The sequence below is a fragment of the Hyaena hyaena genome, unplaced genomic scaffold (assembly GCF_003009895.1).
Source record: "Hyaena hyaena isolate Hyena2069 unplaced genomic scaffold, ASM300989v1 scaffold_69, whole genome shotgun sequence".
NCBI classification, from domain to species: Eukaryota; Metazoa; Chordata; class Mammalia; order Carnivora; family Hyaenidae; genus Hyaena; species Hyaena hyaena.
In genome coordinates, this window is record NW_024080702.1 from 555,657 (window position 1) to 568,092 (window position 12,436).

The 12,436-nt window shown below is 58.9% G+C and overlaps 1 non-coding gene across 1 annotated transcript; it reads right to left on the reverse strand.

The window, feature by feature from the left end:
• Window positions 1-305: 305 nt before the first annotated feature.
• On the reverse strand, window positions 306-442 carry LOC120232349. The gene has a single exon (XR_005528547.1). It is a non-coding gene; the product is annotated as a U4 spliceosomal RNA (small nuclear RNA).
• Window positions 443-12,436: the final 11,994 nt, after the last annotated feature.

The window sequence follows — 12,436 nt, forward strand, 5'->3', positions numbered from 1 at the left end:
ACAGCAACCACAGGGAATGAAAACAGTCTCAGAGAGAGAGAGACATGGTGTAGACAGGAACCGGGGTCCCCTGGACAGCCTGAATTAGAAGAAGGCTCGATGTCCTGGCTCAGATATTAGGCACCAGCGCCATGCTGACCTTGACTGGGGCGGCTGAAGGAGGGATTTCCATCAGGAACCACTCAGCACAGATGTACCCAGTGTGGCACAGGTCTCCCGATCCAGCCCATCCTCCTGTGGTCCTGGGTCCCCCACAGAGCATATAGAGCTGGTGAGGACCCCACGGGGGCAGGGAGCAGGGACGGTGGCTGGCCATGTCTGAGGTTTGCAGCTTTGCAGGGCGGAGACTGGAGTGAGGCCCATCCAGCAGGGAGATTCCAATTAGCAATAATCGCGCCTCGGATAAACCTCATTGGCTGCGATACTGCCACGGCGCCCAGCTCCAGCAGGGAGACTCCAGAGCGGGATGAGGACCTCTGCTCCCACCTGGTACCGGCTGTTCAGAACCTTGTCGTTGTTGCTCTGGGGGGGAGGGGCCATCAGCTGATCTGTTCTTATTTTATGAGAACCTAGGATAGTCGAGACAGACGTTAATGATGGTGATACAGAATGATGACCATGGTGCTTCTGATGATGATGGAGGCAGTGGGGATGGTGATGGTGATGGTGGTGGTGATGGTGGTGACAGTGGTGATGGTGATGGTGTAGATGGTGGTGATGGTGATGGTGGTGGTGGTGGTGGTGATGGTGGTGGTGGTGGTGACGGTGGTGATGGTGATGGTATAGATGGTGGTGATGGTGGTGGTGATGGTGTAGATGGTGGTGACAGTGGTGATGGTGGTGATGATGGTGTAGATGGTGGTGACGGTGGTGGTGTAGACGGTGGTGATGGTGGTGACGGTGGTGATGGTGGTGATGGTGTAGACGGTGGTGAAGGTGGTGATGGTGATCGTGTAGATGGTAGTGGTGATGGTGATGGTATAGATGGTGGTGATGGTGATGGTGGTGGTGGTGGTGATGATGGTGATGGTGGTGGTGATGATGGTGGCCCCCAAATCCCTTATATGCACAGATTTTTGTTGCATGAGTGAGGGATCCCCGTCCCTCACAAGTCTACACCCACACTCTGTGCTCACTCCTCCACCCAAGTTTCTGTGGACTGCGTGTGAATGCATCATTTCATCTGACGCTGTCACAATTTGTTCACAGATTTAAGGTGTTGGAACGAAGACAGAGCTCAGACATCAGCCCAACCACGCCCTCCTTTTCCCAGTGAGGGACAGGCTTGACCTGGTCACACAGCCCGATGGGGGCCCAACAAGGCCCAGCACTGTGATCCCAGTCAGCACCCCCCCACCAGTATTTCTGCTGTTGCTGCAGCAGCTGGGTGGGCCGAGGGGACATGCCCCCCACACACACAGTGTGTTTCTCAGAGGCAAGGGGAGCAGGAAGAGAGGGGCCAGCCTCCGGCCAGGCACCAGCCTCTGGGGTAATGACGTTCTGTGTGAGCACTGCCGCTGTGCAGACCCTCTCCTGGCTGGGCATTCTCCCCAGAGCCCAGGACAGAGGAACAAGCCGGCCCGGGGTGATGTGTTCCTGTCTGCCGGGAGGTCGCATGAGGCCCGAAGGGCCAGGGAGACCCGTCCTGCAGGACAGGAGTTGCAGACATCAAGCCACGACCGTGCACGGACGGTGTGCCCTGGCCAGCGCCCTGGGCCCGGGGGCCAGCGAGACAGACGCCACAGGGCATTTGTCATGAGGACTCAGAGCAGGACTGGATGGAGGAGAAGGCCGATGTCAGGGATACCTGGGGGATGGCGAGGCAAGGATTAGGCGGGAGGGGGTGGCCTGTGGCTGGCGTGGAGGGGACAGAGCGAAGGGGATGGACATGGTGGACTGGGTGGAGAGCATGCAGGGGGCATCTGGGGTGACACGGATTCTAGGTTTGTGGCAATAAACGAAGCAGGGAAGGAGCTGGGAGGAGGAGCAGGCTTGGTGGGGGGAGGTAATGAACTCGGCTTTGCAGCCAGCTGGGGTGGGAGCGATTAATCCGCGTGGGGAGGGAGGGGCCGCTTGGCTGGCTCAGTACCTGCGCTGCTTCCTCTGAATGTCCCTCTAATCGGCTTAGAGATTTATGCAAATCCGGGTGTGCAGGAGCCCCGATTGGGCTGCGGAGGAATTGTCCGGGCCCCCGGCGCTCGACTTCTCCGCAGCACCCTGGCTCCGAGCCCCTGCTCCCCGATCCAATCCCCCGGCCAAAGTGGGGCTTTTAAACATAATTATGGCCAGAACCAAAGGGAATTTCCACAGGAAGAGGTGCACAGGCCCAGGGGCCAGGCCACCCTGGGGCCAGAGCGAGGGGCAGCGACTGCTCTCAGAGTGAGGAACAGGGGTGAGAATGAAGGTCGGGAACCCTGGCTCCCCCGGAGACTGAGCCCTGATCCCAAGCACATACTGAGCCCTGACCATGACTACACATTGAGCCTGAAGCCCAGAATCCTTGCCACAGACTGGGCCCTGATCATGACCACACATGGGTCCCTGGCCCTGCTCAGTGGGGGTTGGGGGGGAGAATGTGAGCTCCATCACCGACTGAGCCCTGGTCCTACTCAGAGCTGGAGAGCTGACTGGTTAAACACTAAACCTTCCTCCTGGCCACTCACTAAGTCTAACGGTTACAGACTGAGCTCAGACACTGATCACACGCTGCGCCTTGACTCTAGTCATACTCTGGGCCCTACCCTGGTCACACAATGAGCCCTGACCCAGGTCACACTCTGGGCCCTGTCCCTGGTCACACTCTGGGCCCTGACTCTAGTCACATGCTGAGACCTGTCCCTGGTCACATGCTGAGCCCTGACCTTGATCGCACACTGAACTCGGATTCTCTAAAACAAGGATGTTGTCACGGAAGCTCCCCACCCCCTCCCCCGGCCTGGGCGTGGTGCTCTGGTTCCGGGCCGCTCCCCAGTGGGATGTCACGTGCCACCATTCAAGTGGCTGGGTCTGTCCCCCTACCATAGTTTAGTGCCCTCCCAGCCGGACTGTCAGCCACGAGGGCGGCCCCATGTTCATCCCGCTCACAGGACTCTCCGAGGGCCTGGCGCCCTCTCAGCACAAGGTTGTGGAGGGAACGAACGAGTGAGTGGATCGATCAAATCCCAGACTTAATTCTTTCAGCAAAGAGGGCGTTGTGTCCGATGGCAGAGGGAGGTGACGCTTTCCGTGAATGTCCAGCACATGAAAGTAAGATCAGGGCGTGGGGTATGTGTGTGATGGGGGGCAGTTGTGCTGGCGTGCAAGCAGAGCTTCCTAATCGGTGAGCCTATTCAGTCAGTGAAGTGGAATCCAGTGTGTGTGCAGGGGTGAGTCTGTCTCTGTGTGTGCTCATGTGTGTGTACCTGTGTGTGTCTGCGTGTGTCAGGCATGTATGTGTGTGTGCACATCTGTGCGTGCATGCATGTGTTTATCTGTGTGTGTGCACGTGTGTGTCTGTCTCTGTGTGTGCCTGTGTGTGTGCAGTGTGTCTGTATGCTGTGCCTGTGTGTGTGCATACATGTGTGCGTGTGTGCATGTGCCTGTGTGAGTGTGTGTGACGCTGTTGGGGCCCAGCACCAGGCCCAGCAGGTGGGGAAGAGCCCTGGGGCGGGTCCTGGGCAGGAGACTGGGAGGGAGGGGACAGTTCCCTGCAGGCTGAGCTGGAGTTAGAGGGGGTGTCACTTGTCTTGGGGGGTCAAATCCTTCTTGTCCCGGGGGGGGGGCGACTGAGCCTGAGCCCCCACCGGGTCCTTCTTCTCCAGGGGGGCATCTGAGTCTGGCCCCCCACGAAGGGCCCGCACAGGTCGTGGGTTCGGAGCACTAGAACCTTTGGCTCCAGGGGGTCTGGGGGCACTTGGTCACTCACACGCTGGGCAGGTGATGTCCCGACCCCGCCCCTGTCAGCGGCTGGAAGAGTGTGAGCCTAGAGCTGCGGGTTTGCCTCCAGTGCTATTTATTTCTCCTCCGATAAAACATCAGCCAACACTTAAGGCACAAATCTTAGAAAATGATGTGAGCATAAGTAAAAACACAGCAATGACTCATAACCCATTCCAACTTGGAGTTAATATTTTAGGCTGCCCCGCATGGCCGTGCATGTCGTTCACTGCACAAAGGGGATGGGAGAGCGGGCAGTGTCAGCCTGCGGTGCATCTGCCTGGGTGGGCCTGGAGGTCAGGGGGGTGGCTGTTTTCAGTTTCCAGGAAGATGCCACACGGGTTCTTTGACTTGGTTCGTTTCTTCCAGACTGTCTCCAGCTGTAAGGCACACACCTGTGAGGCCGTGTGCAAGTGTAGAGGGCCGTGTGCACACTGCTGCTGGTCGCTGACCTTTTTCATTTCAGGCTGGGCGTCGGCCTGGGTAGACGCCCCGCAGTGTGCTCACCCCTCCCCCACTGTCAGACACTGCAAGGCATCCAGGTGCCCGTTCCAGTGGCTTCTGTGTCCTCTGCACACAGGTGTCTCCGCCTTCCTTGCGGTTGCACGGGCTGACGCCTGGACACGTGACTGCAGATGCCAGGCATCGATGTTGGGGCAGCTCCTAGGCCCTTGGGGCCACTGAGCTGGGATCTACGGGGCGGGTCGGCAGGCTGGACACTCAGGCAGGGTTTCGTGATAGTCTTGAGGTCAAGTTCCTTCTCCAGGAGACATTCCTTTTGCTCTTAGGACCATCTCCTGATTGGACAAGGCCCATCACACCACGGAGGGCAATCTGCTCCGCTGAAAGCCCGCCAATTGTGGATCTCTTTGTACCTCAGAGAATGTCTTCCCAGCAGTGTTGAGACTGATATATTTTTTTTAAATTTTTTAATGTTTTATTTATTTCTAAGAGAGAGAGAAAGAGACAACGTGAGCAGGGGAGGGTCAGAGAGAGAGGGAGTCACAGACTGAAACAGGCTCCAGGCTCTGAGCTGGCAGTCAGCACAGAGCCCGACGCGGGGCTCGAACCCACGAACCGCGAGATCATGACCTAAGCGAAAGTCGGACGCTTAACCGACTAAGCCACCCAGGCGCCCCGAGACTGATATTCAACCAGACGTCTGGGCCCCGCGATCCAGGCCAGTTCACACTGCAGTGACCACTGCAGCCACTTCGAAGGCCATTTATTTCCAGCCTGCACCCGCACAGATGCTAGTCTTGGCTTATCCTCACCCGAACTGAGTGTCAGGAATTTACCCCTTTAATACTGCTAACACGGTCTCATTTAAAAGCATGTGCATTTGGTTAGTAGGGAATCTGAGCTTCTTTGCACATATTTCTAGCTCATGAGACACTGGAAAGAGCCCAGCGGGGGGGCGGGGGGGGAGGGGACTGCCACGGGGTCAGTGGCCTGAGAGGAGGCTGTAGGAGGGACAGGCAGGCACGGCTGTGGGGGCACCGTCTGGTGTGCATGACGGTGCGGGCACCCTTTGGGCGCGCTCAGAGCGCGGGCAGCATCTGCCCATCACCCTCCTGGGCCCAGCACCATGCTGGGGCCCAGCAGTCCTGTGCCTCTGTGAGGTCCACCCCAGGCAGCCAGCTCCGGGCTCTGGTCCCGCCAGGCTGGGGCGGGGGGGGCAGAGAGACGCGGGGGTCCCGGTGCCAACTGCGGGCTCCATAAACGATGCCCACTGCTTTATCGCTGCTGCTCCTGAGGGTGGACGGGACGCCTGCCCGGTGCCTGGCATGTAGTAGGGGCTCAGTTCTCCCTCCCTTCCCCCCTCATGTCACAGCTCAATTTGCTGCCAGGCCGGTTGAAGGAACTGGGTCAGTTCCTATAATATCTTCTCACTGATTCCGATCATTCAGGCAATTGCGACATCATTAACCCAGATCATCACACTCTTTGCTCAGCTGCCGAGAATAGTGACACTCCAGGCATTCAGCGGGGAGCCCGGCTGCAAGCTGACAGTGATCTGGCATTTGCCAAAAGCCCACCAGACACAGTTGGCATTTGAGGGACAGACGGTCCAAGGCACGTGCTAACTACACATTTGTCCAGGTCACCGTGCTTTCCATGTGTGTCAGCCCTGGAAGTAGCCTCCCGGGTCCAGATCACATGTGTGCACGTGCATGTGTGTGTGTGTGTGTGTGTGTGTGTGTGTGTGTGTGAGAAAGAGAGAGACAGAGAGAGAGAAAATGCTTTAGTTCCTTTAAATAACAGTAAGCTTCCCGTGGAGGAACAGTACCGATTCCAGAAGCCAAGGACATCCCTGGTGCCGGCTCTGTCATCAAGATGATGCATGACCTTGGGGTGCCCTTGGCACATCCGTGCTCCTTTCTGTAAACTCGGCCCGGGGCTTCATGCGCAGGGTGTGGTCAGGATAAGACCCAACGCATCGAAAGCGCTCGGCACAGAGCAGGTGCTCCACAAACGCTCGCTGGTCTTCCTTCTCAGCCCTTCATTTCTCTCCGTAAATTCACTTACTCGCAGTTACGTACGGCGCCGTGAACACAGCCTCAGTGCCGATAACTCGAAGTTTCTGCATGAAGCTCCCGGCCTCGGCCTCAGTCCCCGCTCTTGGGGTCCCTGTCCGAGCGGACGAGGCGTGCGTCTGCGTCCTCGTGTTTACGCCCACGGCACCGCGAGGTTCACACCCCTGTCGCCAACTCCCTACCGCAGCGCCCAGCCCCTCTGCCCCCCCCCCCCCCGCAGGAGGCAGGTGGCGTGCACCTGGGCTCCTGCTGACGTGTGTGGTTGTGGCCTCTGCCTGCACTTCCGCGATGCTTGTGGGCGCTCCTCAGGGGCAGGTGCTGAGCGGTGCCGCCAGGTCCCCACGGCTCACAGTTGCTGTGGCAGCTGCCGCCAGCCTGCCCTCTGATGTCCTGGTCACCATTTCTGTCCCCCGGAGGGTGAGGCCGTGTCGGTCGAGAGTGTCACCGCACCCCAACACCCGCCTGGCACCCAGCAGGTATTTGTTAAGTGAGTGAAGGAACAAAGAGACAGACGAGTAAACCTTTCTTTCCACAGGGATGTAGTCACCACCTGCCCATGAACGGCGTGTCACCGCACATGCCCACGCGGCCCTGCGGCCGGCCCAGGGATGACGCGCATCTGGAAAAGGAATGGCTTATGTTGCACACCTGAAACGAAAATAATATTGTGTGTTCATTCTGCTTCAATTACAAAATCCTAACAATGAAAATGCTCTTCTATTTCAAGGTACAATAGATAGGATGCTTGGCAAACAAAATCATCAAGTCCCTTAAGTCCCAGTGAAGACTGTGAAATCTGACACGGTCGTGCTTACGTCCCCAGACCCAGGCCTCACCCACGGCGCTGATGAAGGGGTCCTGGGGTCAGGTTAAGGCGGCGGAACGCACCGTGCGTGCAGGCCATCAGGCTTGCTCTCTCTGGAACGCTTCCTTCCCGGGTCTGTGATTTAACACTGAGTCCCCAGCTTTTACAGAGGAATGTAATAAGAAAGGTCCATTTGAAGGCTGTCCCTCTATCTTTTACAAAAATGTAATCGAAAACCTCATCCATGCTGCTGGACAGAGCTCCTCATGAGAGGCCCACAGCATAAATTCCTCCTAATGGTTTTGCCCTAATGCACGTGCAGGGGGCACGGAGGCAGAGGGCTGAGGCCATGTCTGATCATTTCTGAGAATCTGCTAACTGTGAGGACCAGGGAGGCGAGAAGCACCCTCTCACGTGACCTGGACCAGGGGCCTCGTCAATTCTTGAGTGTCTGGGGTGGGGGCAGGGGTGCGGGAAGTGTGGGCGGCCCTCAACCCTGTTTTGGGGTCAGTGCCAGCCTGGGCTTCTCACTTGAGACCGGGCCCCACTCTGGTTCCTGGGCCCCCTGGGCCGGATGTCAACGGGCTGGGCGGTGACGGAGGAGAGAACGGTGGGAGCAGAGAGGCCTCAGGAGTCTGAGAACATGGCCTTATTTAGAAAAACGGTTCTTGCAGATGGACTCACGTCCAGGGTTTCCATGTGAGAGCGTTCTGGGTTATTCAGGAGACCTAACCCCTTGCAAGTGTCCTTGTAGGCGGCAGGAGGGAGCTCAGAGGGAGGCACGGCCCTGTGGACGTGGAGGCAGGGCTGGGGGGACACAGCCACACGCCCAGGGACCCCAGGGCCCCTGCGGCTGGAAGAGGAGGAAGCGCCCCTCCCCCGGCCTGGCCTGCAGACTCCCACACCCGCTGTCGCGAGCCCCCAATGTGTGCTCGGTGTTCCGGCCACTAGCCCAGCATGCAGAGGGGCCTGGCAGCTCGTGGCTGGGAATCCGCGTGGAGGCTGCAGGAGAGGTGGTGCCCGGGGGGCCCCTGAGCTGGCGTGGGCACCGGGGAGAAGCCAGGCCAGCAAGGCCACGGGGAGTGGGGCGGGGAGGCGGGTGGCTGGGTCCCAGGCCAGGGCACTTGGAGACACGCTGGTGCACGGGGACACAGGGGCCATTGGGAAGCAAGGAACGGAGGTGTAAGGTCAGCCTTTCAGGCTTCATCAGGGTAATGACCGTTCCCTTTGCTGAGTCAGGAACTCCGCCAAACAAGTGATCTCATTTAATCTCCGATTTGTGACTGATTCCTTCCATCGGCCCCAATCTGCCATTCAGAACGTATGATCAGAGAGGTTAATTTGCTGGCTCGGGTCACACAGCGGAGGTGCACTGGGGCCAAGGTTGGAAGTGAAGCTGTGACCCTCTTCCCTAGGGTTCTGGGCGTGCTTCTTGCCTCCCACCGACCCCTTCCGGGGTGCGGGCCCAGGTGCCCCGGGCCGGCCCTCCCACGCACTCTGCCCTCACAGCTGCAGGGGGCTCACCAGAAACAAAGCGGGATCGACTGCTTTGTGGCTCTCGAGTGCCCCGGAGAGTCACGCGTTGAGCCCCCGGCCCTCGTACGACTGCCCCCCGTCCCAGTGTGGGGCACCAGTGGGAGGGCCCGGCCAGCGGGGCTGGGGACAGTGGGGACCCTGCAGCCAGATGACAGCGGAGCTGCAGACACAGCAGATCCTGGTTGACCTTGGCCGCACCTCGCTGTCCCTCGGGAAGGAGCCAGGGGACCAAGGTCCCCCAAGAGCAAACGCGTGGAAACCCACTTGTCTCTAACTGATGGCCCGGCCGCTGGTAACGTGCGCTTCGTTAACTGGGAATAAAAGCCAAGATTCACCTAAAATCAGGAAAGTGAGAGTGAAGCCCGAGTCCTGCGGGACGCGCTGCAGTGAGTCCTGGCTTCTGGAGCGCTTTCCCGCCGGCGAGCCCTCCGCCCGCCGTCACAGCCTGCCCCGCTCAAAGCTCTGCCACGTCTGTCTGTCTGCCCTGCCCTTCCGCGTCGAGAAGGCTCCGCATCGGCCTCCTGCTCCACCTGAGGACGCTGGGGGCATCTGACCTCCCTGCTGTGTCCATCTGACGGAACCACGGGGGTCCTGGCCCCCCCCCAGCGACGTTGGCCTGTCGCCCTCCCACCTTTCCTTTCCTGCTGAGCACGTTTCACGGACCCACTCGGCCCCCTGGTCAGCGTCCTCTGGGCACCCATGTTGTCCGCGTCCCCTGAACACCGGGCCCCAGAACTGCGCCCCGGGCTTCAGGAGTGGCCTGGGCAGTTTTGAGGTCAGCCGTGGTCTCTAGACTCAGACAGGAAGAGGCTGGCACCCCCTCGGGGAGGCCAGCGAGAGGGGAGCCCACGGGAGGGTGGACCGCGACGATCGCGGAGAGTGTGGGCTGAGTGGGGGCAGGGGCCGCAACCCCCAGCTCTGGGCCCCCGAGAACCGGTGGTGGGTTGAAGCCGCCCCCCAGAGAAGCAGGTTGGAAGTCAGAAGCTTGTAAGTCCTCCTGCACAGCTTCCAGCTCAGTGGGGCTGACGCGTGCCCGGGGAAGCTGGCATGACGAAGGGGCCCTGGGGGTGCTTCTCAAGAGCCACGACTGCCGGGGCCCGGGCCAGCCTTCCTGAGCAGAGGAGGGCCTTTCCAGTTGGGTGGCAGCCACGCCGGCCTGGCCTGCAATCACTCGCGGATGGTCTGCAAGCAGTGAGCGTGGCACTGCGAGAGTGGGGGACTGAGCCCCCAACAGTCACCCAGCGCCCGCCAGCGCCAGCCCCGAACGGGGTGCTGGAGGCAGGGAGGTGGGCAAGACACCCATGCCCGAGACTCAGGAGGCACCAGCAGCAGCCGGGGCTCCCCCACGCCCACTGTCGGCCATATTGAGACTGTCTGAGGGCTCTCCTGCCTCTGCCATCAGACGGTGAACTCACCCAAGTCCATTGTCTCTGACATCCGCCTGCTATGGAATGCTTCATCCCTGTCTCCTCCCTTAGCGCCACCCGAGTGCCTGCACATAGTGTGTCTTCTTTAAACACTTGCTGACCCAAGTTAAGCTTGGGGTGGGGGAGGTGTACACGGTTAAATAGTTAAATAGTGTTTCCAAAATTCATGTCCACCTAGAACCTCAAAATGTGGCCTTACTGGGAAATAGCATCTTTGCCAAAGTAATTGGTTAAGATGAGGTAGGGGCGGGCCCTTAAGCCAATGACTAGTGTCCTTGTAAGAAGAGGAGAGTCACCGGGACACACAGAGGGAAGCTTGTGTGAAGACAGAGGCGGAGACTGGGGCCACACAGCCACGAGCCACGCCTGCCAAGGCCCGCTGGCCCAGAGCCAGGAGAGCGGCTGCAACAGGTCGTCCTAGGAATCCACAGACTGAGCCCTGATAACACGTCCACTTCAGGCTTCTGGCCTCCAGAACCGTGGCGGGGGGGGGGGATACACGCCTGTGGTTTGGGGCCCCCCAGTTTGTGGCACCCCGTCACGGCAGCCCAGGGAGACTAATGCACAGGGGAAGCAGGGTCAAAAGACCTGCACATGGGAGGCCGGTGAGGACGGGCCGAGCCCTGCCGTGGAACAGCTCCCACGTCTCATGGCTTACCACCCCAATGGCTCATTTGACATGGCCGCGTAGCTCAGCAGGGTGCTTTGCTCACCGTGCTAACTCAGTACCCTGCTGATGGGCTGGCCGTCACCTCCCAGATCCTGCTTGCTCCAGCAAGAAGGGAAGGGGTCTTACGCCAGCTGGTCACATTCCAGCCAGTACACCACCTGCGTGGCTCCACCCAGCCACAAGGGGACGGGAAGGGCAGATCCCTGTGCCCAGAAGGAGAGACACCTAGGAATCAGGGCTGATGACTGACGTCGCCACAGTGCAGCCTGGTCTCAGGACCACTCATCCCTGAATCACTGAGCCACTTTCATCTCTGTGTCTCAGCTCAGGACTATGAGAAAAGCACGGGGTTGATAAGATGACTTGAATCCTGGTTCTAATGAACTTTGTCACAAACTAAGTGGTCTACCTAGTAGTACTGGTGAAGGGACAGAGGAGGGGAAGAGGGACAAATAGGTGGATAATGTGTGGGGAGGGGTGCATGGATAGATAGGTCAGTGGGCTGATAGGTGGGTTGGTGGATGGATGGATGGATTCATGGTTGGATGGGTAGATGGACTGATGGATGGATGAGTGGATGGATGGTAGGTAGATGGATGGATGGGTGGATGGGTGGATGGGTGGATGGGTGGATGGGTGGATGACAGATTTACTGACAGCTTATTCTGAACCAGATGCTTCTCATAAATTAATGGATTTAATCCTTATGCCCCACCTATATTATTGTAGGTCAAATTTACAGTTAAGGAAGCTTACCTGGAGATGCCTGACCTATGTCCAAGGTCATACAGGTGGGCAGTGACTGAGGTGGGATTTAAACCCCAACAAAGCCTTGTCATTCATGAATCTCAAGCAACCACCCCAAGGGCAAGGAGCAGAAGCGCGGGTCCAGATGACCTTCTCTGCAGGGAAGCTCCTCCCACGCGGGCAGCGCCTCCCCCACGGGAAGCCCCTCCCCACGGGAAGCCGGACCACAGGATGCTCCTCCCCATAGGGAGTTCCTCTCCCAAGGAAGCTCCTCCCCACGGGAAGCCCCGCCCCGCGGAAGCTCCTCCCCCTCGGGGCTCCGCCCACCGCGCGCGGCCCGGCCCGGGCCCAGTCGGTAGCCGCAGGCCCCAGCGCTGGAGGCCGGGTATTGCTCAGGTGGCACGGGGGGGGGGGGGGGGGGGGGGGGGGGGGGGGGGTTATGACCCTGATTTACAGCCAGCGACGCGGGCAACACCGCTTTCACGCCGTCTACATTCGTCCTCTCAGGGTCTTTGTGTGAGCCACGCATTCTTCTTCTGATTCCATTCTTTTTTATACAAAGAGAAAGTATCATAAAAGGCCCAAAGCCACAGCGATTCGTCTCCAACTCATTTCAGAGTTTCAATTATCTAAATTATTGCTTTGCCCCGGCACAAAAGGAAGAGGCTCTATTTTTAAAGGCACTGGGAGATAAGTGCCGGTTACCTCCCTGTCAACAATGCATAATAATTCTGATCAGGCGCTCATCACGTTTCAATAGCAGCAACAATGGCTGCCACCGGGGTCCCCGGCTGTTTTA